This window comes from Oryzias latipes, chromosome 13, assembly GCF_053564925.1.
Source record: "Oryzias latipes strain Hd-rR chromosome 13, Olatipes_Hd-rR_3.1".
In the NCBI taxonomy this organism is placed as follows: domain Eukaryota; kingdom Metazoa; phylum Chordata; class Actinopteri; order Beloniformes; family Adrianichthyidae; genus Oryzias; species Oryzias latipes.
The window spans coordinates 18111590-18129980 of record NC_136249.1 but is presented as its reverse complement, the minus strand read 5'-3'; the positions used below and the strand labels follow the sequence as shown (position 1 = coordinate 18129980).

The 18391-nt window shown below is 39.6% G+C and overlaps 1 long non-coding RNA gene across 1 annotated transcript in view; it reads right to left on the bottom strand.

Moving 5' to 3' along the window:
• Window positions 1–14710: 14710 nt before the first annotated feature.
• LOC144996843 (uncharacterized) overlaps window positions 14711–18391 on the bottom strand; it is a 47484-nt gene continuing 43803 nt past the window's right edge. The window contains exon 2 of the long non-coding RNA XR_013659638.1: window positions 14711–16876. This is a non-coding gene — a long non-coding RNA (uncharacterized LOC144996843). The remainder of the gene's footprint in view (window positions 16877–18391) is intronic.

Here is an 18391-nt window from a genome sequence, read left to right as displayed (position 1 = left end):
AGAAGAACCCAAAGACCACAAGGGCTAAACTCCAGAGGTGCAGTAGGGAGATGGGAGAAAGTTCCACTAAGTCAACATCCCTGCAACTCTCCTTCAGTCTGGGCTTTTAGGCAAAGCAGCCCAATGGAAACGTTTTCTCTTGCCTGCATGGAGTTAGCTGAAAGAAATACATGAAGGACTCTTTATTCAGCCCATAAAAGATCATCATCCAGAAATATGTCCATCAGAGCAGTCTAAGTCAACTTCAAATGTTCTAATTTCCGTGTCAGAGGGACGAAAACATGGATTATTTATTTCAACCAAGTCACATCCAGAAATTACTAAACTTTGTCTTCTTGAAAAGCAACGTTCTTCAATAAAAAGCAAATGCCTGAGTGATTCATTGCTAAAGGAGATGATGGAGGATTAGCTCTTTTTCACAGTATTTATTGATTTTTGGAATTTTAGTTTGCTCAGTTAGACCCTCCACAAACAACAAGGACTACTGAACTCTTGTTTTAAATTGATTCATATCTTTTATTTCTACACACAGCATCTTTATCTTAACAAAGTGGTTCATGAACGATTGAAACGTAGAAAATGGCCAAAAGCAAAGTGGAATAACTGCATGTGAAAGGTAATCAATGAGCCAATGAGTCAGAACAAAGACACTGAAAAAAGGATAAAAAGATGAAGAAGAAGCAGAATGACAGAGATCAGAGATAAGGAGACTGAAGGAGATTATGAATGAGGACGCTAACCCTGAGGGGGAATGAGGCGAAGCTGTTAGTGAGCTAATGATGAAGAGGAGCTCAAAAAGAGAAAGAAAAGAGAGGACATGAATGTTGCTTCCAGCAAAGACCTTCGACTGGCTGACTTTACAGTGGTGTAAATGTTTTCTCTAGTAGTTGCAAAGGAAATTTGTTATGGAAGCTTCAGCGCTCCAAGCTACCCTTTTTGAAGACATGTGAGGATTGAGTACTTTAGTTTGCTTTTTAGTTCTGTTCTCTTTGCCGTTTTCCCTCTGTCAGTCACACCAGATTTAGGTTGCAAATCATCCACATCTGTCTTGATTTGTCTTCAAGTCTCTGGTTTTTAGTTTGTCATTGTCAGCTCATCTGCGTTGTCACCTTTTATTGTTGCTCCCATGAGTTTGGGATGTTTCAATTTATTTATGAAGTGTTTTAGTTGATGACGTCTTAGGTTCTTCTTTTAACAGACATGGTTGTGTTTTTTCACATACGTTTCAACGGATGTCTTCCTTCTTCGTCAGAGTCCTCCAATGGTAGTGATGTGACGTATATAAAAAACAGATGATTGTGACTGAGGCAGGGTCGCCTGTCAAACTTTAATAGGTGACTCCGCCCCTTGATATCTGTTTTCTGGATGTTATTCCAGGTTTGAGAGAGCAGGAAGACTCCCATCCCTGTTCATGGACGTGTGGGCTCGCTTTCTTTTATCCACCGCCTCCATAATCCATCTGCGGTGTCTGTTGTCTTCATTGCAGAGGACTTTGGCCTTTACCCAGTCCGTGATGTGGTTTTCTTGCTTGCAGTGGTCAGTTATGGCTGATTTCATGTTTTCTTGAGCTGCCTGTTGTCGACTTGCTCTTGTTAGTCTTTTCTTTGTTTCCTTTTTTGCACTCTTGTTTTAGTTGATGTCACTAGGCCTGGTCTCCAGCATGTTAGGTTCTACACCACCAGTTCTTGACAGACCACAAGGCCATGAAGAGACAATCATGCTTGGCTTCACATAATGCATGCGTGTTATCATGAGATTCAGTCTTCTGAAGCCTTAGTCCCAACCGTCCTTACAGGTGGTTATGGACTGTCTGTAGGGGAAAAATGGTCAAACCTGTATGGGGCACACAGGTGACCTGCACAACATATCAAGGTCATAGACTGCTCAGTGAAAATGTTCATGCACATTTGCGGGCGACAGCTCTTAGCAAACATTTATCCAACATGTAAGCATGAGGGAAGAGTAGGTGAGACGCAGGCGTGTCGTACAGATTTTTCATTTTTTAACCCCCTCCTAAATCCTGCAGACTGTGCAAGGAGTCCATTAATGCTTTTCATGTGATAAGGGTGTGCATTTTGTGTGCAACCTGACTGTTAGAAATGAGGAAATTAGATATGTGTGCTGCATATGCGTGGTGTCAATAAGGTGCCAGTGGTTGCACTGTATCAATGACTAGAGTGTGGCATAGGGACACCATACGACAGCATCACTCATATAAGTCATGAGTGTGTGTTCTATTATCCTTACGAATACTTCACAACACACTCACCACATGCATGGCAATGGTTTGTTCCATTTTTGCAATGTTAAAGTGGCTGTATGAGCCTCAAGGGAGCTGCGAGACACACCTGTGCTCCCCTGAAGATGCAACTGCTCCTCTCTATGACTATATTCAGACAACCAAAAAACCTGCAGCACCCATACGGGTCAAACCCCCCTTATGGGCACATGTAACTAAGACTTTACAGTTGAACATAAATCTGATGTTTCGCTGCCCTTAAGTTCAGTTTACTACTTTCCAAGCAGGATCTACCAGCCCTTTGCCATTCACTTTGATTCATCTTTTTTCTATTCACCTTTTTTCTTTCAAAATTTGTGACAATAATCCCTTTGAATCAATAGTTCACCCAAAATACAACCGCTGAGCTCCACTGCAGCTTTTCTTGAAAAAAAGCTTCTTGCAGTCGTTGGATTTGAGGGATGAAGGGATCAATAAAGTTGGGTGGAGAGGAAAAGGAAGACAAAGGAGGGAGGACAAAATATTTATCTTCCACATTACTCATAAGTGAAATATGTGCTGGCTGGATGAAAAGAGCGTTTGGAAGCTAACGAGGCGATCCAGTGACCGGTGCCAACACTCTGGCTTTTAGTGCTGATGAAATTAAATTACTGCCTGGTTCCTTCTCTTTGTCTGCTCTCTACTTCATCTGACTTTAATATAGCTTTTACAGTTGGAGTTTAAATTTGCAGCGCAATGCGATTCTCTCAGCCAGAGCTGTGCTCCAAGGCTGTAAACCTCACATCAAGATGGTTTGTTCTCACTTCTCTGTCCCTCCTCTGTTTCTGTCTCCATATGTACTGTAAAGTTTTTGAAGAGCAGATGCAGAAGGTTTAACTCTCCACTGCAGGTCTGTCTTTTCTCTCCTGTATGGAAACAAGCCTGAACTGCCCAGACGAGGCCTGGCAGATGTATGACGTGGAGCCCGAAGTCTTTCTTTGAGGTCTACAGATGGGGTCAGGACATCATTTCAAGTGTCTGCAAAGCTTCTGAGGTAAAATGTTTTCCTTTCTTTTTCATTTATTTGTATATCATCTTGGTTGCCAGAGTAAAAAAAGTTGCCCAATCAAACAGTTTTTTAAATCCAGCAGAAGTTACAATTCCCAGAGCCCCACCCCTTTACGTTTGGTGCTATTGAAAAGCTCCAAATGTCCCCTGTAGATACCAAAAGAGTTCATGCAATAGTATGCAGTGGTTGAAGATATTTAGATTTTGAAATATCCTCTACAGAGGACACATTTGCATGGCTTGTAGTCAGGAGGATAATCATTACTTTTCCTGCAGTACAGATTGAGTCATTTAGCCAAATCAAAATGGGTTTTAACATTTTTATGTTTTTCTTCCAAAACTGTTTTAGGTGTCTGAACACATCTCTTTGTCTCGCTTTGACACTAGAAGCTAACTGACAAACTGCTCCAAACCTTTTCACTGTAACAGCATTTACATGTGGATGATGACACAGACCGTGACAGAGATTCAACTTCCTGGTCACTGATCATTCTCTGCTTTTTTTTTAGGTATGTAATACGTCAATATGAGCAAAAAGTTACCATTAGAAGCTTACCTTCCTGCTTCTTTTTGGTTCAATGGGCTTCACAGGAACTTGTTCCAATTGTACAGATTTTAGATGTGCATACTCTTGTTTTCTTTACGGAGGATGTTCTGATGATCTAAAGTGAGGAACGGGCTTTGTAAGCATTATCTGTTCTGCTGCATAGCAGAGGCACTGCCAGCAAAAAAAAGAAAAGGGCAGCACGCATGCAGAAAGAGAATGAATGGGTCGTCTCCCCCTGCTTCACCCTCTCTCCTCCACCTGCCTCCCAGCATGAAGAGACAGCTGTCCGTGAAGCAAGGAGGGAGAGGAGGAGAAAGAGGAGTGTTCTCTTTTAGAGCAAAGAAAGGAGATCGATAATCATCCTCTTCACGTTGACATCTCTCTGCTGAGGCCGTTTAAGCGCCAGATTAATAAAGCTGTCGCGACCAATTCCAGGCCCCGTCTTCCCTGTCAAACACTTCCTCCATCGGCCCGGCCAACCTGACCCAGTGACGGATGGAGCTCTGGGATTGGTCAGAGGGGATGGGCAAGCAGATGGATTGTCTGTGTTGATTGGCCTTGGCTAATTAGAGACCTCTTTAGACAAGGTGATGGATAGATTAGCCCCAACCCTCCACTTCCTTCCTTTTTGGTTTTAAACTTGCCTGAGTGATTTGTTGTGTCGCAATAAGTTCTTAACGAAATGATCACTGGTAGGGTGAAAGAATGGCAGCATAACACAGTTCTGCTTCCCCACGTGTCATGACGAATGTTTTAACATTAATTGAATTCAGTCTGACTGTCTCATGCTGTTACTGTGGTGATACTCGTCTTCTGTCAGTAATGGTCTGCAGAGACATTCCTTCACTTATGTTATAAACTCTAAAACATGAATCCTTTTTTTCTCTGGACCCTATTGCTGCTTGGAAAATATCTCTGGATAAAATTTGCTTTTAAAGTTGTTGGATTTCTTTTTTAAATTTGAGATTTCAGAATAACCACATTGGGAAATTGATGTCAATCTGCATTGCATGTGACACCTCCCTCTAAACCTTGTGAGTTAACAAACATTTCATGTCTTCCTTTAACTTTTAAATCTGAGATTTAAAACAGGGAGAAGTACTTCCCTATCACATCAGACTTCAGACTGCACTGACGTCAGACCATTTGGATTGGTGAGTGTTTCAGAGGAATAACTCTGGTTGGACAGGTTAGAATCCAGGCTAGATAAACAAGAATGAGAAGGTTTGGACCGGAGAGTTGGAGTCACAATCAATACATCGGCATTGAGTTCTCTCCTGATATTCCAGGAGGACGAGAAAGAAAAGAGCAAGGTGTAGTGATAAAAGATGACAGTCAGATGGAAAACAGCTGATTTGCTGCTGGAGTGAAAAACTGAAGGAAGAAGCTGAAGCTGACACCATATCAGCTGTCCTGTATATGTATGAGCCACTTTAAAAAATTGTTAGTTTGGTTCCTTTGATGCTCTGAAATGCTAAGATGTTAAGGAGAAGATTGCTTATGAGACGATTCCCAGTCAAGCATTGGAACTGAATTGTCATAGCTTGCATATATATGGACAGGCAATAAAATTCACTTTATTTCAGACTCAGATGTGGTCCATAACAGAAGACAGACAAACAGAACATACAAAAAGAGAACTACAATTTACAACCATTTAAACAGAGTATAATCTCTGTTCCTCAAGGCGGAGGTGTAGCGGCATGACCTTCTTCTGGGATCAGTCAGAGACATCATATAATACATTATATTATACAATAATCACACATGTATGTGTTAACAACACATAAACACATATTAGCAGCAGAAGTGGAAATGTCTTTGTATATTCTCATTCATTTAGGTAGATTCAATCAAAGTATTTGGTAAAAGAATCAGTCAACTGGACTGATTTTTATTTTAATGTAGAAGAAATTTCACCTCCTCTATGATAAAAGATAAAAACAGATATCGAAGACATCTCTTAATAAACACCCAAACCCTTGACTAACTTGGGTTGATACCAGAAAGTAGAGTTGTAGTTTTCTTCGCTTCTCTGCACCCCATCCCATTAAAACGGTGTCAGCCCCCAACTCACTAAAACTTTACTAACAAGAAGCAAAAAGTAAAATAAATAAATAACAAAGATACCATAAAACTCAAAATGCGTTTTTTAAAAAAAACACCAGTTCTCTGTCAGTAAATGATTGTATTACTAATCATATTGATCAATTCTGAATAAAGGGCTTAGTATTAATGAAGCATCCGCTCCTTGATTTATTTGAATTATTACCATTCTATTTCATTCAAAGTGGGATCAGAGGGATCAGTCATGCCAACTATTGTGTTTCAGCCTCTTAGTTATTCCCTGGAGTTTGTGTAAATTCATATTTTTGTAATATGGTTTAAAAGACAAATTCACTGTGTAGGGTGATTCTTAGATTGATACAGATTTTTTTTTATTACAGAGAGATCAAATCATTAACATGTTTTAGACTACTGTACATCGCTTTTCGTCAGTAGTGCTCAGACCTGCTCATACACTTGATTGCATAACTTACAGCTAAGAAACTGAAAACAAGTTTGTGATTCTTCTTACTTCTTACTCACTGCAGCAAAGAGTAACATCTTTTCTGCTCAAAAACACAGGGTTCATGGATTTAGAGTTCGCCCGTCTTCATGATATTGTCTCCTTGTTGCAGTTAACACCATGTTTCCTTTGTCTTTTTGTTGTTAGCCTCTTTATTATTCCCAAAGGAAATTCACCTTCTATCTGTTATACTGTATGACTAGGAACGATCTGAAATGAGTTGAATATCAATCATAGTTATTAAAGCTCGTCGGTTGTTGTTTTCGTGTTTTTAAAGACAACTTTAATTGTAAAATTGTTGCTTAATAAAAATAAACCAGTTGAAATAAATGTTTGAAGGTCAACGTTTTTTCGTGGACACGTGTTAAGATCTCCCAACCCGTAAGTGAACCAAAAAAAAATTTATCAGAATTAGTACCAAAAATCTTTTTCTTCATCTATTACTCTGAAACTTTTTTCCGCCTCCTGTGTAAAAGCTTTTTTTTTTAATCTGAAACTATCTTAGTATCGATTGTAAGGTCTGGGTGAGCTTCTCAGATTAGGCAAATCCACCAAAGAACAGCATTTGTAGACTCTAATTGCAAGCAGAAGGTTTTTCTTCAACATGATTGTGTTATCAGAATATCATAAAGCTCTGGTGACATAATGTGGTTTTCCTGGTTGCTCTATAGCTTCCCAGACTTTTCTTGTCCTTCTTTTTCCCTCCATTCTTCAGTCTTTGGTCTGAGGAGTTGGTTGCTGCATTCCTGAGCCGCCCGTTGCAATAACAGCTCAGCGCTTTAAGCAAACTTTCCTGACCACAAACCTCCCTCTTTCTACTGTTCTTCACCCTGAAAGTTCCTACTCCACCCCCTCCATCACTCCAGCTCTCCATTCCATCATCTCATCTGCACTTGGGGGAGGGTCTTTTAATTAAAATGCAATCACACAGAGTTAGAATTGGCCTCAATCCAGAGGCTAATGCTGCATTCCAGATGGTGATATTTTTCTTCTTTCTGCCTTCACCTCTTCTCACCCACATGAAATGCTCCCTCAACAGAGAGGAGGAAAAAATGGAGAGAAGGGAAAATTTGTAATACCCAAGTCATGAATGGAGCCTGTGGAGTATTAAAGTAAAAAACTGTCAGAAAATGGAGGAGCTGGGTCTCACATACACACATATAACTGTCTGATGTGCTTGAAATGAGAGGGCCCCCCACAGACCAGCATGCAGAGTATTGGAGGGCTGGGTATCTCTTCAAAGACCCCTGCAGTTTTCCCAGAAGATTTCATCCACATGTCGAACTTCCTCCAGACCTTGATAATTCTGCCTTTTCTCTCCCCGTTTGAGTCCATTTTTGTCTGCCCACACTTTAGCGGTGTGATTAAGCTTCCAAAATTGGGGACAAATTGCTCTCAGGTGCAGATTCTTCAGGATGAGAGGATTTTTTTTTCTGCCTTCCTTCTGTCTTCGCTAACAGTGACCCTCCACATTCTTTGTGTTTTTACATTTCAACCCAATGCTGGTTCCATCCCGCTCTGTGTTCACAGTTTCATTGGTAAAGAACAAATTTGGGGCAGCGAAATGTATTTGTGTCTTATATATAAAGTATATTGACTGTGTGAGCCTGCAGGGAGCATCTCCTTAAAGAAATCAAAGTTTCTGTGGTCGAATGCCAGAGTGAAGGAGGTTTTTCTTTCCTCCTCTTTGTCTTTCTGACAGTAGAGCGTCTTTACGTGCTGACAATGTTTAAAGTTACTGTGTAAGTTGAGTGTAAAATTCTTGTGGTGGTGCTCATGAGGCTTCAGAACGACATATTAAGGATGATTTATGATGTAATAAGGAACGATTCAACAAAACAGTTGCATTGTGCAGTTGAATGAAGCCAAGTCTGAATCCATCCCAGCTGTGAATATTAGCAGGTATGAGGCCAAGTGGACATCAGGCTGCTTTAAGACGTTTCTCTGTTTTCCAAACACTTGTGGTCTGTTCCTGTTTATCTTTTCTAACCATGAAAATAAACCACAACATTCTAACATATTTGCAACACAGCCACAATATACAAATTTTTTATCACCATGCTTGTTTACCCAAACTCCACCTGCATCTCATTTGAGATGATACCATGAAGAAGACGTGCAAAAATATTTTATTCTGTGATTGAAAAAGGAATTCAGAGGAAATTATGATAATTCCTTCTCTATGTTCAAAGAGGTTTTACAATGACTTTTAATTTATGCTTTTAGAAATTTATATAAAAGAATTTATAAAAATTACAATTCGAGAAAAAAAAAAGCCACCGCTAGTGAAAAACTGTACACATCATTCACAATAACACTGGACATGAGTGTAGTGAACTGGATGCAGCAGTCTGATAGTCTTTAACCTGGTAATAAAGGGTGTCGCGTTAATGATTTAATTTCTTTTAACTGAAAAAGTTGGAGACGCTTGGTGACCTCTGACCTCTATGAGAAAACATGAGGATTTGATCCTAACTTTGCACAGAGCCCATTAGTGCTGTTCATGTATTAAGCATTTTTTCCTTGTATGCAATCTGACTGTTAGAAATGAGGAAATCATATACTAAGAGTGTAGGTTGTGTGGAAGTCCTATGGACACTTCCGTATCACATGCACATCCCATGCGTGTAGCATTTGTGTGTGGTCATTAAATAGAGCCAGTAATCGCACCTTACTGACGGCTAGAGTGTCACTTAGGGACAACCTACGACATCATCCTTTGCTTCAAAAAGTTACATGCATGTTACTTCCATTAACCTTACGAATACTTTACAATATAATTTGTGTTGACGTCGACCCACAGATATGTTTCATTAGTACATTATGTTGTTGTTCTTACTTTTGATATTTATTTGTGCTTATGATGAATATTTGACACTTGTTTCATTCAGAATCATGTATTCTTAGACAAACGTGTAGGTGACTTTGGAGCCTCTGCAATGGCAGCTTTGGACCACTTAAGCTACTGAAAAGCAGAGAAATTGACATGTAAAGGCACAGTTGTGAAGCTCTTCAGATTTACAGTATTTTGTCTGCGCTTTAAACTTAGCAGGTCTTGCGTGTGAGTCCCTAACTTCTAAGGCCAAAGTTCTAAGGTTAGGGTCTTCTCCATGCATCCAACATTTGGATGGGGGACCCATCTGATCCTCTGTGCATCTGAGATGAAAGCGTTTCTGCTCAATGAAAATGACTTTCTTGTCGCCTCCTCAACTTTTAATTTCCCTAATTGATTTTCCTTCCCGCGGAGGTAAGATTTTGCAGAGTCAAAACTAATTGATTTCAAATTTTAATCCCTCTTACGACTGAGCTTTCAGGGGGGTGGGGGGGCTCCCTGCCATTGATCTCCAATCCATCCAAACTCAATTATTGTGGTTGAGACTGATGGGAGAAGGGAGGAGCAACCCTCTTCTCCTTGATTTCAACTCTTCATTTTCTCATCCTCCATCCGTTTTTCATGGTAACTCATCTCTCAGATCTGGTAACTCATCAGTTAGAAATGCATTTTTCAGATTCTACCTGAATTTCATTCAGTTTAAACCTGTAGTTCAGCACTTTTTGGAGCAAAATATGATTCCGCAGCTGCAATGGTTTGACTTCTCTTTGACACCTTCAATATCTATATGATTCCCTTTTACTGTTAAAACTAAATTAATAAAAAAGTGCAGAGAAAAACTTTTCCTGATTTTATGTTCTAAAGTGAATGAACTTTAATGGTTAACTTAATGTTTTATCTTTATTTGTCTTACCAACATGGTTGTACTCACAAAACAAAATCCTTTCAAATGATTCTGAATCCATTTATATGTTTGTTTTTCTTGGCATAGTAGGTGGACCTTTTGTGTATTTTAGCAATTTCCTTACCATTGAACAGAAGAACATTAAAACACATGAGTCTGCAATCTTCAGAGGAAATACCATGATTCTTTAGATAAAGGATTTCATTAAAAGGTTTTACAATTTTTTTCAGCAGTATCTGATTGGTAGGGATGCCAGAATAATGGGGCCAAGACATTGATGGTGGACTCCAGATTCGCCCTTGTGCTATCCTAGGCATTTAACCCTTGTGCTATCTTAGATGACCCCACCCTTACATTGACGTGTTCTCCCTACCATGACAAAGGTGGATAAAGGTGGAAAGATTTCATGTAATCCATGGACACCAGTGAAGATCACCAATCATTGAAGAAAAAAGGTTCAGCACACTGTCTAGTGGGTCTAGATGACCCAATTCCCAACGTTAAAGTGCCCAGGATAGCACAAGGGTTAACATTGGAAGTTGGGTCATCTAGACCCACTAGACAGTGCGCTGAACCTTTTTTCTTCAATGATTTTTGATCTTCACTGGTGTCCATGGATTACATGAAATCTTTCCACCTTTTTTCACCTTTGTCATGGTAGGGAGAACACGTCAATGTAAGAGTAGGGTCATCTAAGATAGCACAAGGGATACATGTGTGTTTGTTTGAAAAAAGAAAATATAGAAAATGATGCATCCTTACATCTAGAAAACTCCAGAAAATCATTATCTCTGTGTCATTTCTTCACTTTTGAAAAAGGGATAAAACCAAAGTAAAAAAAAAAAACAAGTTTTCTGACTGTTAAGCAATTTATTGCAGACATGAAAAGCAAAAGAAGCTCATTTAGTGGATGGACAAATAAAAAGTTATTTTTCTGAACAGCTGATTATGTTTATGTCAATGTTTGTTATAAATAAACATTGGGAGTTGGGTCATCTAGACCCACTAGACAGTGCGCTGAACCTTTTTTCTTCAATGATTTGTGATCTTCACTGGTGTCCATGGATTACATGAAATCCTCTTCACTTTTATCCACCTTTTTCATGGTAGGGAGAACATGTCAATGTAACGGTGGGGTCATCTAAGATAGCACAAGGGTTAAACGAGTCTTCATGAAGCCTTCAGTTTGTCATCAGAGCAGCTCAGCTAATTTGTGGAGCAACCCTTCGACCCATATGAGACATTTTCAAAGCTTGAATCCCAAAGAGGGCACACAGTACCATCAAATACCATACCCATCCACAGCACTCCTGACGTCCAGCAAACTTAAGGAGGGTGAAAGCAAAAATATTTAGAACAATAGCTAGAAAAATTTCTGAAAAATTGTTTCTATATATCCACAGGCCATCAAACTAATATCTTTCTTCACTGTCACTCTGACATTTTATTGTTTGTTGCCTATTTCTATTTTTCTGAGTTAGCTTTGGGAACTTTCAGGTAATATTTCCATTGTTCAGTAATTCTGTTTTTATGACAAACCTTTTGAATCTTGAACAACAGTTTTTTTTCTGCTTTGTTTTGCAGCAGAAGTGTCCAAAGTATGGCCTGCTGGTAGATCATGATCATGACTTAGGAAGAGTCTGTGATTCTACAGTGATTAATCGACACATAAATTAATTGAGTGATTTAAAAAAACATATTTTGCACAAACCACATGACCTTTTTTCTCAGAGCTTCTGAAAACTGGGTTAACTCTGTGGATTATTCTTAAAACAGAGCATTTCTTCCAACTTCTGTTCCTTTCTTTACTTTTTGACTTTGTGCTGCCTACAAATGTGTCTGTGTTCTCCCAGAAAGGCTGACAGGAAGCAGCAGAATCCATGATTTTTCTTTTAACAAAAAGAATTAAACTCTTCACATCAAATCTGATTAATCTTTTTCTGCAAAGATACCAAAACAGATTTGACTTGAGGGCTGTGGACCTCTGTGCGTGTGTGTGAACTTTGGCAGCTGTTAAAGAACAAAAAGATTAAACCAGTGCTTTCTTATACTTCCTCCTGAACTTCAAAGATCATGAACTTTGGCAGCAGAGCGAAAATGAAAGGAGTTGTTAGAAATCCTCTCCCACATTTACGATGAACCGCGTGGGATTGTGTTTTTCAAAGGACAAAGCTGACATCAGAGCTTCTGTAGAAGATTTATGAGTATTTGAATTAGAGTCGGATTATGGGGCAGATTTTCTCTTGTTTGAGGAGGAAATGGTAGATCTCTTTTAGAAAGGCTCAGGTTTCTTCTCACATTAGGGCACAAAAAAATCTTAAGCAGTTACTAAACCTATGTATCGTTCAATTATTACGCAATCTGCGGACGTGAGAGGAAATCCAACGTATGCTTTTTTTAATATGTTCTTATCGTCTCAGTTTACCAACTGTTTGTTTCTGAAGGGAGCGCCAGTAGATTATCAGAGATTGTCAAACTTGTTTCTGGTCACAAGTGTTTATGTCAGACTTGTTTTGACCGTTGAGAGTAAAGAACATAATCCTTAAAGTCATGTTTTCCTCAACCTCTTCACCTAAACTTTCATGACCAGATGTGAGCTGGCGGCTTCTCTCCATGTTTGAAAAACCCCCTAAACATGCTCCAAATGTAAATGATCCACCTCTGTAATGTCCAGTAACACAAAAGCAAAGTTAATTCAAAAGTTACGTCATGGAGTGAAGATCCTGAGGGTTTTTTGTACTTTGAAGGACAGCCATCACATTTTAGCAGGAGTGGCATATTATCTACAGATGTCTCATGTTTACCTTCTTCTGTCAATCTTTACATCTGGGCTGCAGAGGCAGGTTTTTCTGCAACTATAAAGTTGACTTTGGTTTATGTATATCATCTGCAGGTAAGCATTTGACTTCATTGCAGAAGACGCTTTGCTTGATGTGTTTGGTCGGAATTGTAGCGTCAGTCTTCTTTGTGTGTAAGTCTGAAAGACATCTGTTTGTTTGTTTTCTGAATCATTTTTGTTCTTCAATACTCAGCTCATCTCAGCAAACAAGATTAGCGTAACTTCAGTTTTTTCAGCACTGTGCATATAATGTAATGATCCTTCAGGATTCAAGCTTTTACTTCTCAAAGAGTATTATTTTTCATTCTGTCGCCGCTCTCTTCATATTGGTGGCTTTCTTTTACTGTCAGTCTGCTTTTTTTTCCCCTGCGTTTGGTCTCCATGACATTTTCCAAATGAATTGGGTTGCTTGCCAGGTAGATTGCTGTCCTTTCCTTTCAGTTTCCTCTTGGAGCAGGACAAAGCCGGGTGGATCTGAATTTGGATTGGGATTGACGGGACCGTCTTAACTCACCTTCAAAGTGCTGTCTGCAGAACCATCTCCATCCTGAATGCTGGAGCTGTCTGCAGTATGTTAGGGAAAGCGACACCGGCAGCATGTGCTCTTTGTGCGTGGCTGTGTTGCCCACACATTAACAGGAACGTGTGCGCTCGCTGGTTTTTTGTTGTAAGTATGTGCATGTCAGAGCCTACAGACGGCGGCTCCAGTGTGTTTTATGGCAGGATGTCAGCCACCGTTCACACTGATCCTGATTGCAGCTCCCATTGTAACATAAGAGGATAGCCACTCATATGGAACCCATCAAATCACAACCAGGCAGAACAATCGGCTCAGACGAGCCGGCCCATGTTGATTGATCTATCAGGATCCAGACCTGTGCAGGGTGGGAAGAAACCTCTGTCTTTTCTGGATTATAAAAGGTATCATTTGTTTTTAATGACTGAGAGGAATTCAGCTCGGACACAAGTGGAACTGATCCCTGATCACCTACAGGGTTTCTTCTACTTCTTCATGGTACTGTCTGTGTCGTTACCTCTGATCCAAACAGCTGTGGATGCAAACCTCTCATTCCCTGCTTCTGCACACACTTTCAGCGCCAGGACAGAAAAGCCTGTTTATGGGAGAAGGCGTGAAGCATTCCCAATCAATCTTTTTAATTATTGGATGCAAACTTGATGTCAACTTTAGGAAAGAGGTTTTCAGATGAATCACTACGCCAAACATTTTGTGCGAAAGGAATACAGCCACAAAAAGAGCATTGGAGTTTCAAACTGCTCTGCAGGGTGTGGTCAGATGTGTCTGAAAAACAAAAGTAACCACAGAGTTCCCAGAAAATCCAAACATGTTTTTATAGTGTTGACACAAATCATTTGTACAGAGATGGAATGTTATTGGACAGCAATTTGTTCTGGTTTCCTTCACTTCAGTCTGAATGAACAGATTTAACTTCTGATGAGACAATAATGAGGAAAAATGAGGAAATTAGACAATCAGTGTAGTTTGTGTGGGCATGCTACAATGTCAGAGGGTTCTTACTCATCATGTGCACGACCCGTGCGTGCAGCATTTCCTGCCTGCATGTAAAACGTCTGCTTGGTGAGGACATAAACATTTTCGTAAAGTGTCGCACTGATTCTGAGGTGTCATGTATGTTTTTTTGATAGAATCAGCAGAACATAATAAAAAGATGTGAATACGGAAGATAAGAAGGGAGGGGTACATCAGTGGGGCGAGGGGGCAGGCATCAACACTAACCTAAGCAAAAAAAAGAGAAAAGAGGAGAAGACTGACAGGCCCAGGCAGACAAAGTCAAGGTTAAAATGACAAGCAGGCAGAAACACTGAGAGATGGAGTGTGTGGGTGTGTGCATGGGTGTGTGTGTGTGAAGTGGACGGCTGTAAAAAGAATCAGAATGGAAAGAGGAGGAGAAGACGGGCAGACGGACTCCTCTGGTTATCAAACCCATGTGTATTCACTCATGACAGCAGATAACAGAGTAGGAAGGCAAACAGACCAAATATGAGCAGAAGGAGTTCAGGAAAGACAAATAAACTGAAAGTGCTGATGGGAATTTTATGTTCCCTCCCTGAAACGACTGTGAGAGAGGGCCTCCTTTAGGGTTCATCTGCTAAATTAGAAGATGTCATCAGGAGGGGCACAAAGATCCCTGTAGAGCTAAACACAGCCACAATTCTGGTTGAAAAGTGCAGTAAATTAATTGTACACATCTAGTAATAATATAGCTGCAATTGTGACAGTAAACAAAGCTGTCAGAAGAAGACAGTTGGTGAGGTCACTGTTTGTTAACAGCATTTTGGTGATGGTTGATTTGTGTAAGACACCACAGTTTCTGAGATGCAACACAAAAAGTTTGTCATTTTTTTCTACAACCCACACTGTTCTCAAAATAAAGAGGGTGATATAGCTGTGTGTCAATATGGCCATTCACTGAATATGTCCCCCAATTGTCCCCCCATCCCCGAATCCTGCTGCAACATCACTCCTCTAAATACGTACAGTCCAGCCCACTGTGATCAATACTCCAGGCAAATTAAGGATTTGTGACTTTTGATATTTCACTACTTGATTTTCTCATATAAAAAACCTAACTTGCGTTCTTATGCAGTTATTTTCAACATTTAACAAAGATGCAACTAAAGCTAGCTGATAGCTTTTACTTTCAGGAGCAAGGCAGCTCGTCTGCGTGTTTTTCTCTGCTCTTTAACATTTTCTCTGTCTAGTCAATTGTTTCAGAATTTTCCTTCAGCATTTGGTTGGAAGAAAACACGTTGTCTCCCTTTTGAGTCTTTCATCTGACAAGGAGGATGCACTGATAGAATTAGACCCCACAACCAATTAAAATGAGATGAACAGAGACAACTTCAATCTAAAACTGTGCAAAATTCACACAGAAACAGAGAAGGTTTTTAAAAGATTACGATGATCACCAGTTGCAGGAAAAACAATAGACTTTATAATCCAATGCAACATTAAAAAATGTCTTCCCTTGTTCTTGCTGATGTATTTACACTGTGTGGGGGGTGGGGGCTCTCTGCTGGGATGTGGAATGTTCACTTGATACCAATAACCTGATTAGAGGAGGAATGATTTTTTTAAACTGGATTCCTCTAACACCTGGAAACACATCCGTGGCACAGACGTACACGTCTTTATGTCATGGTCACATGGCCAATGATGAAATGCATTATTAACCCTTGTGCTATCCTAGGCACTTTAACATTGGGAGTCTAGACCCACTAGACAGTGCTCTGAACCCTTTTTTCTTCAATGATTTGTGATCTTCACTGGTGTCCATGGATTACATGAAATCTTTCCACCTTTATCCACCTTTGTCATGGTAGGGAGAACACGTCAATGGAAGGGTGGGGTCATCTAAGATAGCACAAGGGTTAAGGAGGAGCCATTCCAGGTGAAAGAAACCTTCATATTAAGAACATGCAAACAGCATATTAAGAACATGCAGACAACAAGCTCCATGCTCTAAAAACGATATAAAGTTCCAAACAGGAGTTTAGCTTCTGCCTGCAGATGATTGAAGGTTTGTTTGTGAAAGAAAAGTTTTTTGTTTGTACTTTTCTTTGTGGTTTTTGAAAAATGCAGCTCTTTACGCTCTTTGATAACCAGTAGGAAACGTTTGAATTTTTTCTAAATTGTTGCTTTCTTTTTAAACCAAAAATGTTAGCATATTATCAGTTTCCATAACCATTTTCCAATTTAATGACTTTTAATGAAACTAAGATAAATGCTTTGAAATTAGGTTTTCACCTTATAATTATCACAACTGACTGTTATGCAAACCACAAGGGGGCACTATCCAGTGCTTTCGGTCTCAAGTCCAGGTAATTGCTGAGGGCTGTGTTGGGAAGGAGATCCAACCTAAAGACAAAAACAAATCAATCAGAACCAGAAACAGAACTTGGAGAGACAGGATGCAGAGCTGGAAGTAGCAGAGATGAAGATGTTTATGTTCTCCTTGGGAGTGACCAGGATAAATAGAATCAGAAACGAATCTATCACAGGAACCGCTTATGGTAGATGTTTTGACGATGAATGCAGGTAAGCAGTTCAAGATGGTTTGGACAGTGATGATGTTGGTAAAAGGATGCTGATGTTGGAGCTATCAGGAGGGAGTTCTAGAGAAAGACCAATGAAGAGGTTCATGGATGTAGAGACGGAGGGCATGAGGGAGGAGGATAGGGTTAGGTGGAGGAGGATGATTTGCTGTCGCACCCCTAAAGGGAGCAGGTTTAGTTTCTTTTTTTTTAACATTTCTTCAATTTTTTAGCTCTACTTTTTAAAATGTTCCCCTTTTATTTACATTTCAGTCAGAATTATTATATTTATGTACACATTATTAATTATAATAATTCAGAATCTAATATTCATCAATTCATTCATTTGATATTTACGCCTCCGTTATCTGTTTTATTTGATCGATTATCTCTGCACAATGTTTTTGGATTAATTACGTCAGCTCCTTCATTTTAGAACAAATATCTTGAAAGTTTTAGCAATTATTTATGCTATGGTCCTGCGATGGAATGCAAAACTTTGGCTTTGCCTGACAGTAGTTGGTTCAGCATGCTGGTGACCCTGAACAGGACTGAGTGCAGATGAAAAATAGATGGATTTCAGCTTCATAAATTTCAGACTTTAGCTGGTTTGATCAGCTTAAGATGTTTGCACTCGCACACACATTTTTAACAAAGATGTGTGTTTTGTCTTCATGATGAAGCCCCTAAAAGACAAACGAGCAAGCATTTTTGATTGTTCTAGTTAAGCTAAACTAAACCGATTAATCTGAGAGAAATCTGCTGAAACTGAAACTTCTGTTTGTGTTCGTCCTTGGAGAGACTGGAGCTGAAGATGAAGTGAAATTATGGGTTCTTGCAGTTTTAAATACAAATAAATGAAAGATCATATACATAACAGCCTGGCGGATTGATGGCTTCCAGGATTTTACTGATGAATCTTACACTTTCTACCAGTTTTCCAACAGTTTGTCAGCTTTCACACAATAAAGAGAGATTTTGGGCTTTCTTTATTTATGTTCACAAAACTTTTTGATGCAAAATTAAAAAATAACCTGACCACAGACTGAGTCATACAGGGATGGCATCAGAATCACAGCAACGAATTTTACAGATGTATGAACCTCTGTGTGGAGAACACCACCCTTACCAAAACAAACAGTTACAACTGTTATGTCAGTAATAAACCTGACTGATTGTTAACCTACAGGAGCAAAAGAAAGTCTTTAGGGAGAGGGAGCAAGAATTGATTGGAGAACATGGTGAGAGAGCTTAGAAGGATCTTGACAGAAGACAGATTCAGTGAGAAATGTCAACATGATGTTGAGACTCAGAATGAAAAAACTACAGCAAAGTCAAT